Genomic DNA, 20,848 nt, shown 5'->3' with positions numbered 1-20,848 from the left:
GGGTGTTCAAATAAGCACAGGGCAAAAACACCATTTTATAAAATCATAGAACTTGGAAGGATTTTAGGGTCATCTAGTCCAACCCCCTTCAATGCAGGAACTCCCTACAACTCCCTGCCCACTCAGTGACCTAAATTCCATGCCCAGATGTTGCCTGCCCCAAAACTAGTATCCCTGGAGGAAATCCGCCTTCCAATCCCAGGGCGTTTGTGACAAACAGGGTGCAAAAAGAGTTTTCTAATTACTGATGGCTGCTTGTTAGAAGAAGAAGAAGAAGAAGAAGAGTTGGTTCTTATATGCCGCTTTTCCCTACCCGAAGGAGGCTCAAAGCGGCTTACAGTCTCCTTCCCTTTCCTCTCCCCACAACAGACACCCTGTGGGGTGGGTGAGGCTGAGAGAGCCCCGATATCACTGCCCGGTCAGAACAGTTTTATCAGTGCCGTGGCGAGCCCAAGGTCACTCAGCTGGCTGCATGTGGGGGAGAGCAGAATCGAACCTGGCTTGCCAGATTAGAAGTCAGCACTCCTAACCACTACACCAAACTGGCTCTCTGGTTAGAAGAAAGGGAGGTAAGAACAAAATAGGGACGGGAGAGGAGCATAGAATTTTAGTTGGGAAGCCTTCATTGGGGCAGGGGGCTGTGCTTTCTTGCTCTCTACTTAGCAAATTAACTAAAGAAGTGTTTCAAGTGGGTAGCCGTTTTGGGCTGAAGCAACCTGACAGAGTTGGTCCAGTGGCACCTTGAAGACCCACGATGGTTTCCTTCAAGGTATGAGCTTTTGTGTGCCCACACACTTCCTCGGACACAATGCCGTGGAATGGAAGGTGTTTGTTTGTGCGTTGGAAGGGTTTGCACGCTGCAGAGATGCTCGGACAATGGTGCATTGCGTCTCCTTCTGGCCAGTGAGAGCTCAGCATGGCCACCTGCACTGCAGCCTTGTTCCCAAGTTCACCACTTTGTTTTTGCCTGTCAGAGTGAGATACAACAGCTCACTTAAAGGTAAAGGTAAAGGTATCCCCTGTGCAAGCACCGAGTCATGTCTGACCCTTGGGGTGACGCCCTCCAGCGTTTTCATGGCAGACTCAATACGGGGTGGTTTGCCAGTGCCTTCCCCAGTCATTACCGTTTACCCCCCAGCAAGCTGGGTACTCGTTTTACCGACCTCGGAAGGATGGAAGGCTGAGTCAACCTTGAGCCGGCTGCTGGGGTTGAACTCCCAGCCTCATGGGCAGACAGCTTCAGACAGCATTTCTGCTGCCTTACCACCCTGCTCCACAAGAGGCTCTAGGATTGCATAATACCCTCTAAATCAGGGATTCCCAACCAGGCCGACATGCTGTCTGAAAGCTCTGCCCATGAGGCTGGGAGTTCGATCCCAGCAGCCAGCTCAAGGTTGACTCAGCCTTCCATCCTTCCGAGGTTGGTAAAATGAGGACCCAGCTTGCTGGGGGGTAAACGGTCATGACTGGGGAAGGCACTGGCAAACCACCCCGTATTGAGTCTGCCAAGAAAACGCTGGAGGGCATCACCCCAAGGGTCAGACATGACTCGGTGCTTGCACAGGGGATACCTTTACCTTTATATTAAATATATATAGACATTGTATAAGATGTCTATCCAACTAACCCAGAATTTCTCAACAGCAGTTTCACGAAACCTGGGGTTTTTTGATAGCTCTGATTGGGTGGGAATTCATTTGGAAAACCCTTCCATGGCCATCAAGAAATGCCAGGTTTTCACAAAACTCTGTTTGAGAAAGACAGTGTTACGTCTATGGTTGAGTGCATAAAACAGCATATGAATTTTGCTAGCCTCCCTGACAAGACACTTAGTAATATACTAGCTGGGGCTAGTATGACCCTCCCTCCCTCCCTCTTCTTCTTTAACACAAAAGCATGGCAATTGTGAATTAGATTTCTGTATTTAAATCTTAATGATATTTACTTAGTAATTTTATATTTATCTGTATTTTACCTTATTGTGGTGGAACCTGGAACCTGCCCTGACTCTCAGGTGATAGGGCAGGAAACAAATAATTATCTATCTATCTATCTATCCATCTATCCATCTATCCATCTATCCATCTATCCATCCATCCATCGTTCCATCCATCCATCCATCCCTCCTTCCATCCATCCATCCCTCCATCCATCCCTCCATCCATCCATCCCTCCATCCACCCATCCATCCCTCCATCCATCCATCCATCCATCCATCCATCGTTCCATCGTTCCATCCATCCATCCATCCATCCATCCATCCCTCCTTCCATCCATCCCTCCATCCATCCCTCCATCCATCCCTCCATCCATCCCTCCATCCATCCCTCCATCCATCCATCCCTCCATCCATCCCTCCATCCATCCCTCCATCCATCCCTCCATCCATCCCTCCATCCATCCCTCCTTCCATCCATCCCTCCATCCATCCCTCCATCCATCCCTCCATCCATCCCTCCATCCATCCCTCCATCCATCCCTCCATCCATCCCTCCATCCACCCATCCATCCATCCATCCATCCATCCATCCATCCATCCATCCATCCATCCATCCATCCATCATTCCATCGTTCCATCCATCCATCCATCCCTCCTTCCATCCATCCATCCATCCCTCCATCCACCCATCCCTCCATCCATCCCTCCATCCACCCATCCATCATAAAATCATGACCGTCCTTCCAATGACATGGCAGCCCTCTGGTTGGCCCTCCTTTCATACTCCTCCCTGCTCTTCTTTGCTGCCTGTCCAGAACTTCCTAGTTGTGTCTGTGCCCTATATCAGGGTTTGCATTTGCTGGCAGGGGCTCATGGGAATTGTAGTCCACCAACATCTGGAGGACCACAGGTTGACTCCCCCTGCCCTATATTGTGAAAGGAGTGAGGGGTGGCTTGAAGGGGCCCTTCGCTTCTAAGGACACCATCCCAATCTGCCACTCGGTGCTTTTTCCTCGTCACCAGATCATTAAGGGGCAGTCTCTTTAGAGGGGAGAAAGACAGAACCAAACACGGCATCTTGAGCCCAAGGTCACCAAAGGGCAGGACATGAAGGACTTTCTGCTTTTCCACTTTCCTCTTCATCTGGGAAAAGGTAGCCCTTAGGTTTATTTTTCTTCTTCTTCTCATCATCAGAGCCCTTACTTTTGAGGAGAGATTATAGCTTATCTTTCACAGCAGCCTTTCCACTAAAGGGATGACGGGGAGGGCAAGGACTCCTGCAACAGGAAGGTAAATAAAACCCTGGAGTGGAACTTGAAAGCCCAAGCGACTTCCCTCTGAGGCTTCATGAACAGCTCCCTATCAGCCAGGTCTGCTTTGCAGATCAAGGAGCTACCTTGGGTGGGCCTGAGATCAACAAAGGTTGCTTGAAGGATGTGTCCTTATCTGCCGATTTCTCGGACACAAGGCAGTGATGAGACCCTTGACACCGTGGCAGCCAGTGTAACATATAAGGATGATGTACAGCTATCAAATCAAGGCTCCCAGATGTCACTGGTGGGGTGTCCTTCATAGGGAATAGCATCTTCCGTGACCCCTGCAGTTACTATGGGTAGAAGAAGCGAGTAAGGCTGGTGTTTATACTCGAGAAGATTAAGAAAGCCAAGCAAGAAGAGGATTCTTTTCCACCGGCGTTCCTCAGCCTTTTGAGCATGGAGGTACACATGAACAATTCTGGAGGCCTCACTTCAAGAAGGATGTAGATAAAATTGAAAGGGTACAGAGGAGAGCGACGAAGATGATCTGGGGCCAAGGGACCAAGCCCTATGGAGATAGGTTGAGGGACTTGGGAATGTTCAGCCTGGAGAAAAGGAGGTTGAGAGGGGACATGATAGCCATCTTTAAGTATTTGAAAGGTTGTCACTTGGAGGAGGGCAGGATGCTGTTTCTGTTGGCTGCAGAGGAGAGGACGTGCAGTAATGGGTTTAAACTACAAGTACAACAATATAGGCTAGATATCAGGGGGAAACTTTTCACAGTCAGAGTAGTTCAGCAGGGGAATAGGCTGCCTAAGGAGGTGGTGAGCTCCCCCTCCCTGGCAGTCTTCAAGCAAAGGTTGGATACACACTTTTCTTGGATGCTTTAGGATGCTTAGGGCTGAACCTGCATAGAGCAGGGGGTTGGACTAGGTGGCCTGTATGGCAACTTCCAACTCTATGGTTCTATGATTCTATTTTTTCTGGATTCGAGACATATTGGAAGGGCTGACAGTTGGCCAGGGCTCTCCGCCACACCCCCCTTCAAGGATCGCTGCCTTGTTGTGGCAAGGGGGCTTGCGTAGCTCAGTGAAGCTATGAGCTATGCCGTGCAGGGCCACCCAAGATGGACAGGTCATAGCTGAGAGCTCTGACAAAAGGTGATCCACTGGAGAAGGCAATGGCAAACCACTCCAGTATCTTTGCCATGAAAACTCTATGGACAGTTCCAATAGGCATAACGATATGACGCCGGAAGATGAGCCCCTCAGGTCGGAAGGTGTCCAATATGCTACTGGGGATGAGCAGACGGCTAGTACGAGTAGTGCCAGAATGAATGAAGCGGCTGGGCCAAAGCCGAAAGGACGCTCAGTTGTGGAAGTAACTGGTGGCGAAAAGACAGTCCGATGCTGTAAAGATTTTTATTCCATAGGAACCTGGAACGTCAGATCCATGAATCAAGGCAAGCTGGACGTGGTTAAACAAGAAATGAGAAGACTGAACATCGACATTTTAGGAATCAGTGAACTAAAATGGACAGGAATGGGTGAATTTAATTCAGATGACCATCAGGTATACTACTGTGGACAAGAATCTCGCAGAAGAAATGGAGTAGCCTTCATAATCAATAAGAGAGTAGGAAAAGCAGTCTTGGGATACAATCCCCAAAATGACAGAATGATCTCAGTTCGAATCCAAGGCAAACCATTCAACATCACAGTGATCCAGGTCTATGCCCCAACCACTGCTGCTGAAGAGGATGAAGTTGATCAGTTCTATGAAGCCCTACAACACCTTCTAGAAGCAACGCCAAAAAATGATGTGCTTATCATCATGGGGGATTGGAATGCTAAAGTAGGAAGCCAAAAGATAACTGGGATAACAGGCAAGTTTGGCCTTGGAGTACAAAATGAAGCAGGGCACAGGCTGGTAGAATTTTGTCAAGAGAATACAATGGTCATAGCAAACACTCTTTTCCAACAACCCAAGAGACGACTCTACACATGGACATCACCAGACGGTCAACACAGAAATCAGATTGACTATGTACTCTGCAGCCAAAGATGGAAAAGTTCTATACAGGCAATAAAAACAAGACCAGGAGCTGATTGTGGTTCAGATCATGAGCTTCTTGTTGCAAAATTTAGGCTTAAATTGAAGAAAGTAGGGAAAAGCCCTAGGCCACTCAGGTACGAACTAAATCATATCCCCGACGAATATACAGTAGAGGTGACAAATAGATTTAAGGAATTAGATCTGATAGACAGAGTGCCTGAAGAACTATGGACGGAGGTTCGCGACATTGTACAAGAGGTAGCAACTAAAACCATCCCAAAGAAAAAGAAATGCAAGAAATCAAAATGGCTGTCTGAGGAAGCTTTACAAATAGCTAAGGAGAGAAGGGAAGTGAAAGGCAAGGGAGAAAGAGAAAGATACACCCAATTGAATGCAGAATTCCAGAGAAAAGCTAGAAGAGATAAGAATGCCTTCTTAAATGAACAGTGCAAACAAATAGAAGAAAACAATAGAATGGGGAGGACCAGAGATCTTTTCAAGAAAATTGGAGATATGAAGAGAACGTTTCATGCAAAGATGGGTATGATAAGGGACCAAAATGGTAGGGACCTCACAGAAGCAGAAGAGATTAAGCAAAGGTGGCAAAATTATACAGAAGAACTATACAAGAGCGAGCTTAACATCCCTGATGACCACAGTGGGGTAGTTACTGACCTGGAGCCAGACATCCTGGAATGTGAAGTCAAATGGGCCTTAGGAAGTCTGAGCAACAATAAAGCTAGTGGTGGTGACAGCATTCCAGTTGAACTATTCAAAATCTTAAAGGACGATGCAGTAAAAGTGCTACACTCAATATGCCAGCAAATTTGGAAAACTCAGCAATGGCCACAGGATTGGAAAAGGTCAGTTTACATTCCAATCCCAAAGAAGGGCAATGCCAAAGAATGTTCAAACTACCGCACCATTGCACTCATTTCTCATGCTAGCAAAGTTATGCTCAAAATCCTACAAGCTAGGCTCCAGCAATATGTGGACCGAGAACTTCCAGAAGTACAGGCAGGATTTCGAAGAGGTAGAGGAACTAGAGATCAAATTGCCAACATACGCTGGATCATGGAAAAAGCTAGGGAGTTCCAGAAGAACATCTACTTCTGCTTCATTGACTATGCTAAAGCCTTTGATTGTGTGGAGCAGAACAAATTGTGGCAAGTTCTTAAAGAGATGGGAATACCAGAGCATCTTATTTGTCTCTTGAGAAATTTATATGCAGGTCAAGAAGCAACAGTGAGAACTGAACATGGAATCACGGATTGGTTCAAAATTGAGAAAGGAGTTCGGCAAGGCTGTATACTGTCGCCTTGCCTATTTAACTTGTATGCGGAGCACATCATGAGAAAGGCGGGATTAGAGGAGTCACAAATTGGGATCAAGATTGCAGGGAGAAATATCAACAACCTCAGATATGCAGATGATACCACTCTAATGGCAGAAAGTGAAGAGGAACTAAAGACCCTGTTGATGCGGGTGAAGGAGGAGAGTGCAAAAGTTGGCTTGAAACTCAACATCAAGAAAACAAAGATCATGGCAGCCGGCCCTCTCAATTCCTGGCGAATAGATGGGGAAGAAATGGAGATAGTGACAGATTTTATTTTCCTCGGCTCCAAGATCACTGCAGATGGGGACTGCAGCAAAGAAATTAAAAGACGTTTGCTCCTAGGGAGGAAAGCTATGGCAAATCTAGACAGCATCCTAAAAAGCAGAGACATCACCCTACCAACAAAAGTGCGTTTAGTCAAGGCTATGGTATTCCCAGTTGCAATGTATGGCTGCGAAAGTTGGACCATAAGGAAGGCCGAGCGTCAAAGAATTGAGGCTTTTGAACTCTGGTGCTGGAGAAGACTCTTGCGAGTCCCTTGGACTGCAAGGCGAACAAACCGGTCAGTCCTAGAGGAGATCAGCCCTGACTGCTCTTTAGAAGGCCAGATCCTGAAGATGAAACTCAAATACTTTGGCCACCTCATGAGAAGGAAGGACTCCCTGGAGAAGAGCCTAATGCTGGGAGTGATCGAGGGCAAAAGAAGAAGGGGACGACAGAGAATGAGGTGGCTGGATGGAGTCACTGAAGCAGTAGGTGCAAACTTAAAAGGACTCCGGGGAATGGTAGAGGACAGGAAGGCCTGGAGGATCATTGTCCATGGGGTCGCGATGGGTCGGACACGACTTCGCACATAACAACAACAACTCCGCCACACTCCTGGAAGTGACGTCACCTGGAAATGACATCACCCAGGTGGAACCATTGTTTGATTCGCATGTTTTCTGCCACAGATGAGGCAAAATGGAATATGACACCTGGAACTAGGCCTGTGCTCTTTGGAATTTTTTGGCCAAAAATAGCCCGAATCAGACTTCATTTGGTCACAAAACAGTCCAAAATGCAGAAACAAATGTAGATTTGTATGGCCGAAACACAGCTGTCTGAATCATCTGAAATGCAATTCGGACATCTTCAAAATGTTTTGGCCATGAAAGTCAGTAGGAATTTTCCTGTTTCCGTCTTCTCTGAGGCCTGGGGGAGTGGGAGTTTTGAGTTAGAGGTTCCAAACATTCAAGTGTAGCTTCAGGAACATCTTCTCCAAAGAACCTCCAAGTTTCAAGAAGGTTGGACCAGGGGGATCTATCTTCATCACTAGAGAAGATTTCAACCAGAGCTCACGATGACCCTCAAGAGGCTTTATAGTTAAATGCCAGCTGCTCAGACTTAATACTGCAACAACTCATCGTCACTCAAGTCAGGTAGCTGGCGTCTAGCCATGAGGCAAGTGCTTCTCCTTTTAGGGTTTAGCTCTGTACTAAGCTTGCACCTTCACCTCTGTAATGGTGCAGGTAATCCTGGAGGGATGGAAAGAAGCAACTGGCTTTCGTCAGCTGGATCAGGGATGGGGGAGGAGGTGACTGTACAAACTCCGGGCTGTTAGTCTTGGCATGCTTGCACCATCTCCTCATGTTTGCTGAGACCTGGCTGACCCATGACATTCTGGGAGGGTCCCCAAGTCCACCCAGATGGTTCAGGAAAGGTATATAAGGCCTTAGAAGAGCTGCCATCCTCAAGCCGGAGGTGGAGTTGGTTCACATATAGGCCTTCTCAAGCAGTTCTCCATGAGAGGAGATTGGGAGAGCAGCAAAATGAGAATCCATCCTTTCATTCATAAGACACAATAAGATTCATTGTTTGGCAAATGGATGTTACAGAAGGCTTTAGCACAGAGCTGGCTGAACTGTGGCTCTCCAGATGTCCATGGACTACAATTCCCATGATCCCCTGCCAGGACTTGAAGGCCTATTGGCCTGACCTGAGTTATCTGTCCCTCTTCCTACGAAGGAGATTAGAGGAACCATGAATTCTTCTTCTCTGAGTCGTCCGATGGGCAATTCACCCTTCCAGTTCTTGAGGGAGCCAGCTTGATGTCATTGTTAAGAGCGGCAGCTTCTAACCTGGAGAGTCGGGTGTGACTCCCCAATCCCCCGCATGCAAACAGCACGGTGAATTTGGGCTAGTCACAGTCCTGTTAGAGCTGTTTGCATGGAGCAGTTCTGTGAGAGCCCTCTCAGTCCCAGCTATCTCCCAGGGTGTCTGTCGTGGGGAGAGGAAAGGAAGGGAAGCCGTTTTGAGACTCCTTCGAATAGTGAAAAGCAGGGTCTGATAACCAGCTCTTTTCCTTCTTCCTCCTCCTTTTCTCATCCAAAATCTTATCCCCAGAATAAACTTTGTGGGTCTTAAAGGTAGCAGTGGGCTCAGAGTGGGTTCTTTCATTTCCCCTCTGCCTTCCTCAGATTCTGCATGCGTAGGACTCACAGGCAGCTTACTGAATGTAGGGTGAGCGGAGTTCCTTTCTTGCTGGTGGTTTATTGTTTGTAGATTAAAACTTCCCTTGTTATTCCAGAGTGGGAAGGCCGTCCCTTCCCTCTAACAAGGCAATTAAGAAGTGGGCTCTCTCTCCTTGCTGGGTACAAAGGGGTCAAACTGAAGGTTACCGAATGTCCTCCCACTTGTTTGGAGAACAAGAATTTACAGTCAGAAAATCCCTTTCTTTCCACCCCCCCCCAAGGGTCAGGCAAGCCTCCAAAATCCATTCCAGCACCTCTGTGTGTTATATGCTTCTTTTGAGGGAGGGGAAAAAGCCCCAGTATTTCTTAACTCCATAATTATGTGCAAGGCACAGCTTCCTGCTGATCTTGCTCGGTGTCTTGCATTTCCCCGGCAGTTAATGGCTAGATCTGCCGAATGCTTCCCGTTCCGTGTCCAATTCCACCGAAACGGTGGGTGCCCTTCTTCTCCCGAAAAGCCACAAGTCCTTTGAACCGTAATCTCACGCTGTTTAGATGACTGAGCCCTGGCCCGCTTTGAAATGTTAATAGCTCCTCATTAGGACTCCGCGCCAGGATTGTCTGAACTGCGCCCCTTCTGAAATTGGGAGGACTGAAATGGGGTTTGAGGTGGTTTGTTGGGGGTTCTTCTCCCTCCCCCCTCCGCCCCCGCCCCATGCAGAGGGAATCAGCCATACTGTGGCAGCTGATTAAAAGGGAAATCTTTACTTATGGCATTCTAAACCATTGACTGCCGTTTATATATTATAAATTAATCTTTCGTTAAAGAAAAAAATGTTTGCTCGTTAACAGACAAGCGGTGGTGTATTGATATATATATATATATACACACACAGAGACATATATCGAACTAGAGCTAGATCGATAGATCGATACACGCACACAGCAGTCAGGAAACACATGTCCCAGCATTGAGGAATTTGTGAAACCCTGGACAACGTGTTGTCATAATGTGTGCCTTGATTTCCTTTGAACTTCTTAGAATGTCTTTATTTTCAAGGACACAGTCTTAATACATGAAATCTTAGCAGAGGCGAAAACTTTCCCCCTGCATTGTTCTTTCCGCCTGTTCTAAATATTATTATTACTATTATTATTATTAGCATTATTATCATCGTCATTATTATTGCTGTTGTTGTTGTTGTTAGATTTATTTCCCACCACTCCTGGCAAGCCAGCTCGTGGCGGGTTACAATAGCAATCCCATACGCAATAAAAAATACCCCAATAAAGCCCTATTAAAAGAAGAAGAAGAAGAAGAAGAAGAAGAAGAGTTGGTTCTTATATGCCGCTTTTCCCTACCCAATGGAGGCTCAAAGCGGCTTACAGTCACCTTCCCATTCCTCTCCCCACAACAGACACCCTGTGGGGTGGGTGAGGCTGAGAGAGCCCTGATATCACTGCTCAGTCAGAACAGCTTTATCAGTGCCGTGGCGAGCCCAGGGTCACCCAGGTGGCTGCATGTGGGGGAGCACAGAATCGAACCCGGCATGCCAGATTAGAAGTCCACACTCCTAACCACTATACCAAACTGGCTCTCATTAATACAAAAAGGACAAGATTACAACATGGCTGTATAATACATCAACCCTCCCCACCAAACATGACTTCCAGCAGGGGTGGTGAGAGGGTACCATACATGAGTATATAGGGTACATTTCAGTTTTCTGCTGGCACACATGTCCCATGAAACAGACTACAGAGATATTGGCTCTGGACTTACGCCTAGTTCTGATTTTATGCTTTAGGCGCATCGTACTAACCTCAGCTATTGTAAATCCGTAGCAGTAACCTCATGCCACGGACGGGGTTTATCTTCTCCTTTTACTAGCATTCCAGCCCTGAGACCAAACAACTCCAGGAATCATCTGGAGCACCCAAGAAAGACACCCCCTCCACAAACAGTTGCCAGCCTTTTTGGAGTTAGGTATTTCGTAGATCCTGGCAAATAGATGGGGAAGAAATGGAGATAGTGACAGATTTTATTTTCCTGGGCTCCAAGATGTCTGCAGATGGGGACTGCAGCAAAGAAATTAAAAGACGCTTGCTCCTGGGGAGGAAAGCTATGGCAAATCTAGACAGCATCCTAAAAAGGAGAGACATCACCCTGCCAACAAAAGTGCGTCTAGCCAAGGCTATGGTCTTCCCAGTTGCAATATATGGCAGCGAAAGTTGGACCATAAGGAAGGCCGAGCGTCAAAGAATTGAGGCTTTTGAACTCTGGTGCTGGAGAAGACTCCTGCGAGTCCCTTGGACTTTGGCCACCTCATGAGAAGGAAGGACTCCCTGGAGAAGAGCCTAATGCTGGGAGAGATCGAGGGCAAAAGAAGAAGGGGACGACAGAGAATGAGGTGGCTGGATGGAGTCACTGAAGCAGTCGGTGCAAACTTAAATGGACTCCGGGGAATGGTAGAGGACAGGAAGGCCTGGAGGATCATTGTCCTTGGGGTTGCGATGGGTCGGACATGACTTCGCACCTAACAACAACAACAACAAATTTCGTAGAGGTTTCAGATTAAATGACAAACTTTGTCTCAGCTTGGAGTGAAGAATAAGGGGTCGGACTCCTGACCATCGAAGAAAGGTGGCATTGAAAGCAGGCCTTAAAATCCAGTAGGATGTGTATAGCAGCTAAAACAACTTACATATATTTGCATCAGTCACAAAATGTTTTTTTTTAGTAGGTTTTGCTGTTCACTATTGAAACAGAATCGCCGGACAGAGCTGCTCAGCCCCCTGTAGCTAAGGGGACCTGGCAGGCACAAGAAAAGATCTTATATTAAACACTTCAATGCAATTCTCAATCCGGCACGAATGAAAACGGTTGGAAGGTCCTTGGGTGGCAGAGAAATGATGGAGTTTTCTGTTGCGCAGAAAAAGTTATCTGTGCGTGAGATCTGGAATTGGCTTTCTGCTCTGGGGAGATTTTTCATTTCTTTAAATGGCGTATCTTAAGAGCAGTAATTGTAACTGCTTTTTTACAATACCTTGAAATGATTACAGGAACGGGGCCTTCTGAGGAATAATTGCATGTCTCCTCCCTGTGCAGATCTCTCCAGTTCTCCTTAGAAAAGTTTTCCTCTTATCCCAAGTGAAAGAGCTAAGGACATAAGCCAGAACAATCATGTAGGGTTACCAGTTCTTGCTCGGGAGATGCCTGGAGATTTTGGGGGTGGAGCCTGGTGAGGAAAGGGTTAAGGGAAGGGGAGGGTCCACAGCAGAATATAAAACTATAGAGCGCACCCTCCAGAGCAGCCATTTTCTTCAGAGGAACTGGACTTGGCGTTATGGAGATCAATTTTAATTGTGAGAGATTCCCAGGTGGTTGGCAACCTTAGACCAGCAGTTCATCTATGCCAGCACCCTGATTTCCGCAGAAGGCCCACAAGCATTATATCAGTTAACTCTCGAGGGGAAGAATCAAGGAGTGCTTAGTTTCACAAAGCTTAGAAGAAGAAGAAGAGTTGGTTCTTATATGCCGCTTTTCCCTACCCGAAGGAGGCTCAAAGCGGCTTACAGTCGCCTTCCCATTCCTCTCCCCACAACAGACACCCTGTGGGGTGGGTGAGGCTGATAGAGCCCTGATATTCCTGCTCGGTCAGAACAGCTTTATCAGTGCCATGGCATGCCCAAGGCCACCCAGTTGTCTGCACGTGGGGGAGTGCAGAATCGAACCTGGCATGCCAGATTAGAAGTCCGCGCTCCTAACCACTACACCAAACTGGCTCTCCTTAGTCTGTTGCAGTAGAAAAGAGCGAGAACCTAGTAGCACCTTGAAGGAACTTTTGTGAGTCATTGCTCACTTCTTCAGATACAGCTAAAACGTTAGTCTATCTGACCTATATATTAGAAAGTGGAGAGATTTCAGGTGCAGAATGCCATTAGCAGTCAAATAACAATAGCAGGTGTGATTGGATTAGGTGTGATATGCAACGGGGTAGTGGGCATGGAGAAAGCAACATTGGTAATGAGAAAGGAAACCTAGGTCTCGGTTCAGTCCAGGAGGAATTTTTGGCATGTGTACTGCAGAATTGGCCATGTGTGCTCACGGTATAGTTTGGGAGCCGTCACGCAAGTGGAATAGCAGCCTTGTAAAACAGACGTGTCTCTTCCTCACCCAGCTATTAATCTGGAGTCTGCAAGGATGCACATGCAGTGACAATGGGGTAGTTCAACTGGAAGGAAAATGTTCTTTGGTCCTGGACCACAAAGTCTTCAATTTGCCATCATTGCCAGGGATCGATGCTGCAGTCAGTCATTGGCCCTTCCCTTGCACAGTGGTCAACAATCTTCTTTTCATAGAATCATAGAGTTGGAAGGGGCCAAACAGGCCATCTAGTCCAACCCCCTCCTCAACGCAGGATTAGCCCTAAGCATCCTAAAGCATCCAAGAAAAGTGTGTATCCAACCTTTGCTTGAAAACTGCCAGTGAGGGGGAGCTCACCACCTCCTTAGGCAGCCTATTCCACTGCTGAACTACTCTGACTGTGAAGAACTTTTTCCTGATATCTAGCCTATATCGTTGTACTTGAAGTTTAAACCCATTACTGCATGTCCTCTCCTCTGCAACCAACGGGAACAGCATCCTGTTCCCAAGCATGTTGCCAGTCAGTTCCTAAATATGCCAAGTCAAATGCCCACTATGTACAATGCCCATTCATGTGGTTTTGATTTTAGTGTAGTGAACATGGAATCATTTTCTTGTAGAGGCAGGCAGCCTCCGGAATTACAGCTCATCTCTGGACTACGTAGTTCAGTTTCTCCAAAGAAAAGGGACCTGGGAGAGGGTGGTCTCCATGGCATTGTAGACTGAGGTCACAGTGCTCCCTAGGCACCAACCTCATATTTCCAGCAGTTTCCCAACCTGGAACTTGCAACCCTCCCCTTACCGTATCAATGGCCAGGGAAGATCTGATCGAGATGGTGTCAAAGAGTCCAAAGCAGGAAACAGACTGATGTAAAAATAAAAGAAATCTATTTAAAGTGGTTAGTGTCAGTTTATAAACAGGCAACACAAATCTCTATAAGCAAGCAGGTTCAGAAACAACACATTCTAGCTTAACTATCTAACACAATTAAGGGCTGCGTTAGATGGCACATTCTTACATTCCAGCAGTCTCAAGTCTTAGCTGCAAAATTTTCTAAGATAGTCCATTTGCTAACAGGTAAATCGCAGCTGAGAGCCTCTTGTGGCGCAGAGTGGTAAGGCAGCAGACATGCAGTCTGAAGCTCGGCCCATGAGGCTGGGAGTTCGATCCCAGCAGCCGGCTCAAGGTTGACTCAGCCTTCCATCCTTCCGAGATCGGTAAAATGAGTACCCAGCTTGCTGGGGGGTAAACGGTAACGACTGGGGAAGGCACTGGCAAACCACCCCGTATTGAGTCTGCCATGAAAACGCTGGAGGGCGTCACCCCAAGGGTCAGACATGACTTGGTGCTTGCACAGGGGATTCCTTTACCTTTTTAAATCTCAGCTGAGGCCTTATCCCATCTATATTAAGCTATCTGAACTCCTAATTCAGGGGTAGTCAAACTGCAGCCCTCCAGATGTCCATGGACTACAATTCCCAGGGGCCCCTGCCAGCATTCGCTGGCAGGGGCTCCTGGGAATTGTAGTCCATGGGCATCTGGAGGGCCGCAGTTTGACTACCCTCTTAGGCCAGTTATAGGGTTTAGCCCACCTGAGTCAGGTGCTGGCAATGAACCAGATTACATTCTGGCCAGAACTCTCTAGAAGATTACCTCACTGCTCCTGATTCTCCCTCTCCAGTCCTCTGACTCACAAATTCTCAAGTAGAGCCAATTAGCCCAATCACCAAGTTGGCCTTGAGGATGGTAAGAGGCCTGTAGGCTGCTGAATCCAATTAGGAACACCTGCAAGGTGGAACCAATTAGTCATTATATCAATTAACTCTTGAGGGGAAGACTTAAGGGGTACTTAGTTTAACAGATCTTCCTTGCAGTAGAAAAGAGTAAGAGCCTAGTAGCACCTTAAAGTAGCTACACTTGTGAGTCACTACTCACTTCTACAGCTAAAATGTGAGTCTTTCTGTCCTATATATTAGAAAGTGGAATGATTTCAGATGCTGAATACCGTTAGCAGTCAAATAACAATAGCAGGTGTGTTTGGATTAGATTGATATTCAATGGGGTAGGAGGCATGGAGAAAGCAACATTGGTAATGAGAAAGGAAACCTAGGTCTCGGTTCAGTCCAGGAGGAATTTTTGGCATGTTTGCAGAATTGGCCACGTGTGCTCACAGTAAAATTTGGGATTTCAAAGAATGGGAGCTGTCACTCAAATGTATGTGTTTTCAGGTTAGCAAATGTATTGTTCATACTGATTCCCATTTTACTTAAAAAAACGTGACATCTGTTTTTACCCCAAACGTCATTTTGTTGCTGTCTTTCTTTTTTCTTCTTTAAAAAAAGAATAATAATACGAAGGACACAGATTGAAACCAAACTCCGAAGTGACGCACTATCCTTTCTCGTTTATAAGATAGCTGCCTTGTTTAAAAGCTGAAGGTTTTAAATATCCCGGGAGCAATCGGGAAGTGTTGACATCAGCCGTAAAAGATGGGTTTCGAAAAGGCAACGGAGATGTTCATTTATCAGGTTGTCAACTTGCAGGATCGGCAATTCACTGAGAGTTGCCACTTCTGTTCTGAAGGAGGGTTGCCTTATGCTCGCAGCGGCCTTGCGTGGCACTCTTGCGATAAAATATGCACATGTTCTTTCTTTTGTGACTGCGCCCCATTCTAAATGCAGAGCTGTTTTCGGTTGAGCAAGGACTAATTTTTAACTGGGGCTATATTGTGCATTGAGCAGGAGGTGGGGCATAAGCCGGCTGGCCCTGCAGACCAAGACCTGGACACTTTCACCCTCTCCTTCCCAGTACGAAGAGGGCTTGAGGCTCTGGCAGTGTTTGCCCTGTTCATGCGGAGCCACCGCAGAGAAGACCCTGGGTGGTCCATAAAGGAGCTCTTAAGCTTTTACCTTCTTCTTGTTTCCCACCCCCCCTTCTTTTAAAAATCAGGCATAGTAGAACCTGGAAGGGTTTCCTGGATGGGTGGGACTTAATTTATTTATATATGTATATTTAAAGATGGTTAAACATTTATCAGGTGATATGACCATATAGGGTCCTGTTGACTCACCCACCCTCCTCCCAAAATGGCCACTGATGGGCATGGAAGGGGAGGGGCCTCAGGGGGGCGTGTCCACAGCTCTGCTTCCCAACCACATTCTGCACAATAGCACCCCTCTAGGGTAGCAGTCCCCAACCGTTTTCTGGTTGAGGACCACCTCCGGGGTGGGGGAGAGCTGGCGGCCCTGGCGCAGCGCATGCACGTTTTCTCCAGCAGGTGGCGATAATGAGTGTGCACAGAGTAGCCGTGCATGTGCGTTTTCGCCAGCAGGGGGCGCTAACGCGCATGCGCTGCAACTCCGTGCATGCGTGTTTGTGTCCGCTGGAGTGCCGGAGGCCGCGCCTGCCTCTTCCCCCCCCCCCTCACAGCAAGAAGCTAGCCGGGCCGCGAGCGAAGCTTCTCGCTGCGGGGGTGGGGGGAGAGGCAGGCGCGGCTGCCAGCAGCCTGGTACCGGGCCACAGACCGGGGCTTGACGACCTCTGCTCTAGGGCACAGCTGGCCTGAAATCTCGCCCCCCCCCATCACTTCTATTCTCTGTATGGTCAGGCTCCCTGAAAAGGTTGTTATAAGATTCTCCCTTGCAGCTTCGGTGCGGCCTAGTTGCAATTAAGAAAGAGTTTGCTGAATGCCGAAGGCTTCAAGAATTGTAACAGGCAGGGGGCAAAGGTAACCCAAGACACGGCGGTGTGTTAAGACAAAACATCTCTACAGGCGCAGCGGCAGCAAACGCAATTTCCCGTTTTAACATCTTTGAGCAGGAGGGAAATCCGCCGGCCACCCCAGGCGTCCATTTAGGCTCCTTTCCCAGCGAGACGCATCAGCATTGACATGTTTTTCATGCTCCGGTTCCTCTTTTCTAAAATGATACCGGGGAGCCGATAAGAGATGAGAAGCTGTTAGCCCCTCTCCGAGGAGGTTTTAAAAGAATTACTTTCGGACCTATCCCCAGGTTTCCTGCCCACGATGGGCCCGATTGGTATTCTCTGACATTTCTGTCCACGGCTTTCGTAAAGGAAAGGTCACCTTTGTGCCTGAAGCCGCTGAAATATTGACTTCCCCGACTCAGGTTCATTCAGTCCCTCACCAAGGAGGCAGCACACGGTGGCTTAATTTTTAAATGAAGTTGGGATGCCAAACTTGTAGAGAACCAGCTTGGTGTAGTGGTTAGGAGTGCGGTCTTCTAATCTGGCGAGCCGGGTTTGATTCCCTACTCCTTCACATGAAGCCAGCTAGGTGATCTTGGGCTCGTCACTGTCCTGATAGTACTGTTCTCACAGAGCAGTCCTGTCAGAGCTCTCTCAGCCTCACCTCCCTCACAGAGTGTCTGTGGCTGAGAGAGCCTGATATTCCTGCTCGGTCAGAACAGCTTTATCTGTGCTGTGATGAGCCCAAGGTCACCCAGCTGGCTGCATGTGGAGGAGGAGCGGGGAATCTAACCCGGCTCACCAGAGTTGAAGCCACCACTTTTAACCACTACACCAAACAGAGCGGTTTCTCAGTGGAACAGGCTTCCTCGGCAGGTGGTGGGTTCTCCATCTTTGGAAATGTTTAAACAGAGGCTAAATAGCTATCTTGACGGAGAGGCTGATTCTGTGAAGGCTCCAGGGGTTGGCAGGTGACAGTGGATGAGCAATAGGGATGTGAGTGTCCTGCACAGTGCAGGGGGTTGGACTAGATGGCCCAGGAGGTCCCTTCTAGCTCTATGATTCTGTGAAATATAATTTTTCTCCCACCCCCTTCCAATTCACCTCAGAGCACAAGAGTCCAGTAGTTCTTTATAGTCTAGCAGAAATTTGTGCCAGGGCACGGGATAAGCTTTCATGAAGGCCTCTTGTGGTACAGAGTGGTAAGGCAGCCGTCTGAAAGCTTTGCCCATGAGGCTGGGAGTTCGATCCCAGCAGCCGGCTCAAGGTTGACTCAGCCTTCCATCCTTCCGAGGTCGGTAAAATGAGCACCCAGCTTGCTGCTGGGGGTAAACGGTGATGACTGGGGAAGGCACTGGCAAACCACCCCGTATTGAGTCTGCCATGAAAACGCTAGAGGGCGTCACCCCAAGGGTCAGACATGACTCGGTGCTTGCACAGGAGATACCTTTACCTATAAGTTTTCATGAGTCATTGCTCACTTCTCCAGTGACTTACAAAAGCTCCTACCCTGCCACCAATTTTGTTAGTCTTCCAGTCACTATGGGACTCTTGCTCTTTTCTGCCTGTACTTTCACATTTGTCCAGCTCAGCCCCTCAGTAAATACGATTTTCAGACATACCCACTTCAGTCTTGCTGATAAGTACCTGGCCGGCCATTCGCAGGGATCGTTGTCAGCAGCCAAGGACCAGCTGTGGAATTAAGTGCCAGAGCTGTTCCTTGTACCGCCTAACCAGATCGCTCAAGCTGCTCGGAGCTGCCACTTGGAGATCGGCACGGTTAGATTTGAGATGCAAAAGTTGTCAGATGAAAAGAGTTTCGTGTTGTGGGGAAGGCGCAGAGCGGGACATTCAGAATTTTGTGGTTGACTGATGCACTCCAGCTCTTCCCTGTTTGCAGCTTTAGCTTCCCACCCGCCTTGCTGTTTTCAGGTCCTCAAACGGTTTCATGGTGTAGTTATGGACTGCATTATATGTGGCTACAGGGGGAGGGCTTTTGGAGTCCTGGCCCTGTTGGTGGTCCTCCTGGTGGCACCTGGTATTTGGCCACTGTGTGACACAGAGTGGTTGGCCTGGATGGGCCATTGGTCTGACCCAACATGGTTTCTCTTATGTTCTTATGTCTGGGGCAGTAATTCTCTGTATTCTTGGTGCTTGGGGGGGGGGGCACAGTGGGAGGGCTTCTGGAGTTTTGGCCCTGCTGGCAGACCACCTGAAGGCACCTGAATTTTGGCCACTGTGTGGCACAAAATGTTGGCCTGGATGGGCCATTGGCTTGATCCAACATGGTTTCTCTTATGTTCTTATGTCTGGAGCAGCGATGCTCTGTGTTCTTGGTGGTTAGGGGGGGGGGGACAGTGGGAGGCTCCTGGAGTCCTGTCCCCACTGGTGATCCTCCTGATGGCACCTGGGTTTTGGCCACTGTGTGAGACAGAGTGTTGGCCTGGATGGGCCGTTGGCCTGATCCAACACGGCCTCTCTTATGCTCTTAACACTTCCTTGATGGCACACTATAATGTGCAGACAGAACCTCAGGACTTTATCGAGTCCTGCTCCGTTGTGCCCAAGACAAGTGGCTCAAATTGTACCCTAACTATAGCAACCTGGTCCCGTGCAGAATTCCATCAGATAAAGAAAAAATTGGTTTGTCCTGAGACATTAACATTCTTTATTTTGCTTTTCCTGCTGAGCAGGGAGAGAGGCCTGGCTTGTCGAGTGGTAATAGTTGACCCGAAGTCAAGGTCATTGGGAAGAAGTGCTGTACCCAAAAAACAAGAAAAAGGGCTCCCTGGCTTGCCATCGATGTGGAACAAGTATTTTATTCCCCCACAGAAAGGGATCATAATGAGCTGCCCCACAGAGCGACCTAACCTTGTTAGGAAATGAAATGTGTGGGGCAAGCTTTCCGCCAGGGCTAACGGGGCCTTGAACTTGGCCATGAGCTTCAGAAGCATCCGAGGCAGTCCGAGAAAGTTTGGCACAGGCCGATTCTGCCCCCAAACTTCTTTTTCGGCACGGCACAAATTGCTAAATTCAGGGAATTGCTGAAAGGAGTTGGGAGCGTTTATGGCAGGGGTAGTCAAACTGCGGCCCTCCAGATGTCCATGGACTACAATTCCCAGGAGCCCCCTGCCAGCGAATGCTGGCAGGGGGCTCCTGGGAATTGTAGTCCATGGACATCTGGAGGGCCGCAGTTTGACTACCCCTGGTTTATGGTATCCCGATAACACCTTTCAGTGTTTAAACAAAGCACCTCCTTTAATTTCTACAAGGAGAAACAGGCATTGTGATAACAGGCTTTGGGTGCTTTCAAACATACTAAATAAAGGCAGTAGAAACTTTCTGCCAGAACCATCTGACCTGCTCTTAGAGAGATAGGGTTGCCAACCTCCAGGGAGTGGCTGGAGTTGTCCTTCTATTACAACTGACTCCAAGCGACAGAAATTAGTCCCCCTGGAGAAAGTGACCGCTTTGGAAGGGGGACTCTATGGAACAGACACCACTGAAGTCCCTTCCCTCCCCTCCCCAAACCCCACCTTCCTCAGATTTCACCCCCAAAGTCTCCAGGTATTTCCCCACCCAGAGCTGGCAACCCTAAGAAAGGTTTCCATGATGCCTGTGTGTGCAATTTTCTCTCCCCCCCCCCAACTGATTGCAGTTCTTAAAATTGGGAAAGGCTATGGGCACTCATCTTTCCCTTCTGCTCTTAGGCTGTTCGGCCAAAAGAGAAACAGGCTTTGTCAAGAAATCTTGACAAAAACAGTGTCAAAGATCAAATTTCTAGGCGGAAGGAGCTTCCTTGAATTCTGAGCCTCCCCCTGTCTGGTGACAGCTCATGAGCCCTCAGATCACATCCAAAACATTCGACACCAAGCAGCAGATTTTTCTCACCTCTCTTCATTGCATTTGGTGGTGTCGGTGGATTGACAACTCTAGCTTTTATAGTCTTCTGTTGA

At 48.0% G+C, this 20,848-nt stretch overlaps 1 protein-coding gene across 3 annotated transcripts in view; it reads left to right on the top strand.

Annotated features, from left to right (window-relative positions):
• NOX4 (NADPH oxidase 4) overlaps positions 1–20,848 on the top strand; it is a 121,744-nt gene that overhangs the window by 76,348 nt on the left and 24,548 nt on the right. The window lies entirely within an intron of this gene.

This window comes from Paroedura picta, chromosome 6, assembly GCF_049243985.1.
Source record: "Paroedura picta isolate Pp20150507F chromosome 6, Ppicta_v3.0, whole genome shotgun sequence".
Classification (NCBI taxonomy): domain Eukaryota; kingdom Metazoa; phylum Chordata; class Lepidosauria; order Squamata; family Gekkonidae; genus Paroedura; species Paroedura picta.
Note: the sequence above shows the minus strand (reverse complement) of the source record. Positions and strands in the feature narration are given on the sequence as shown.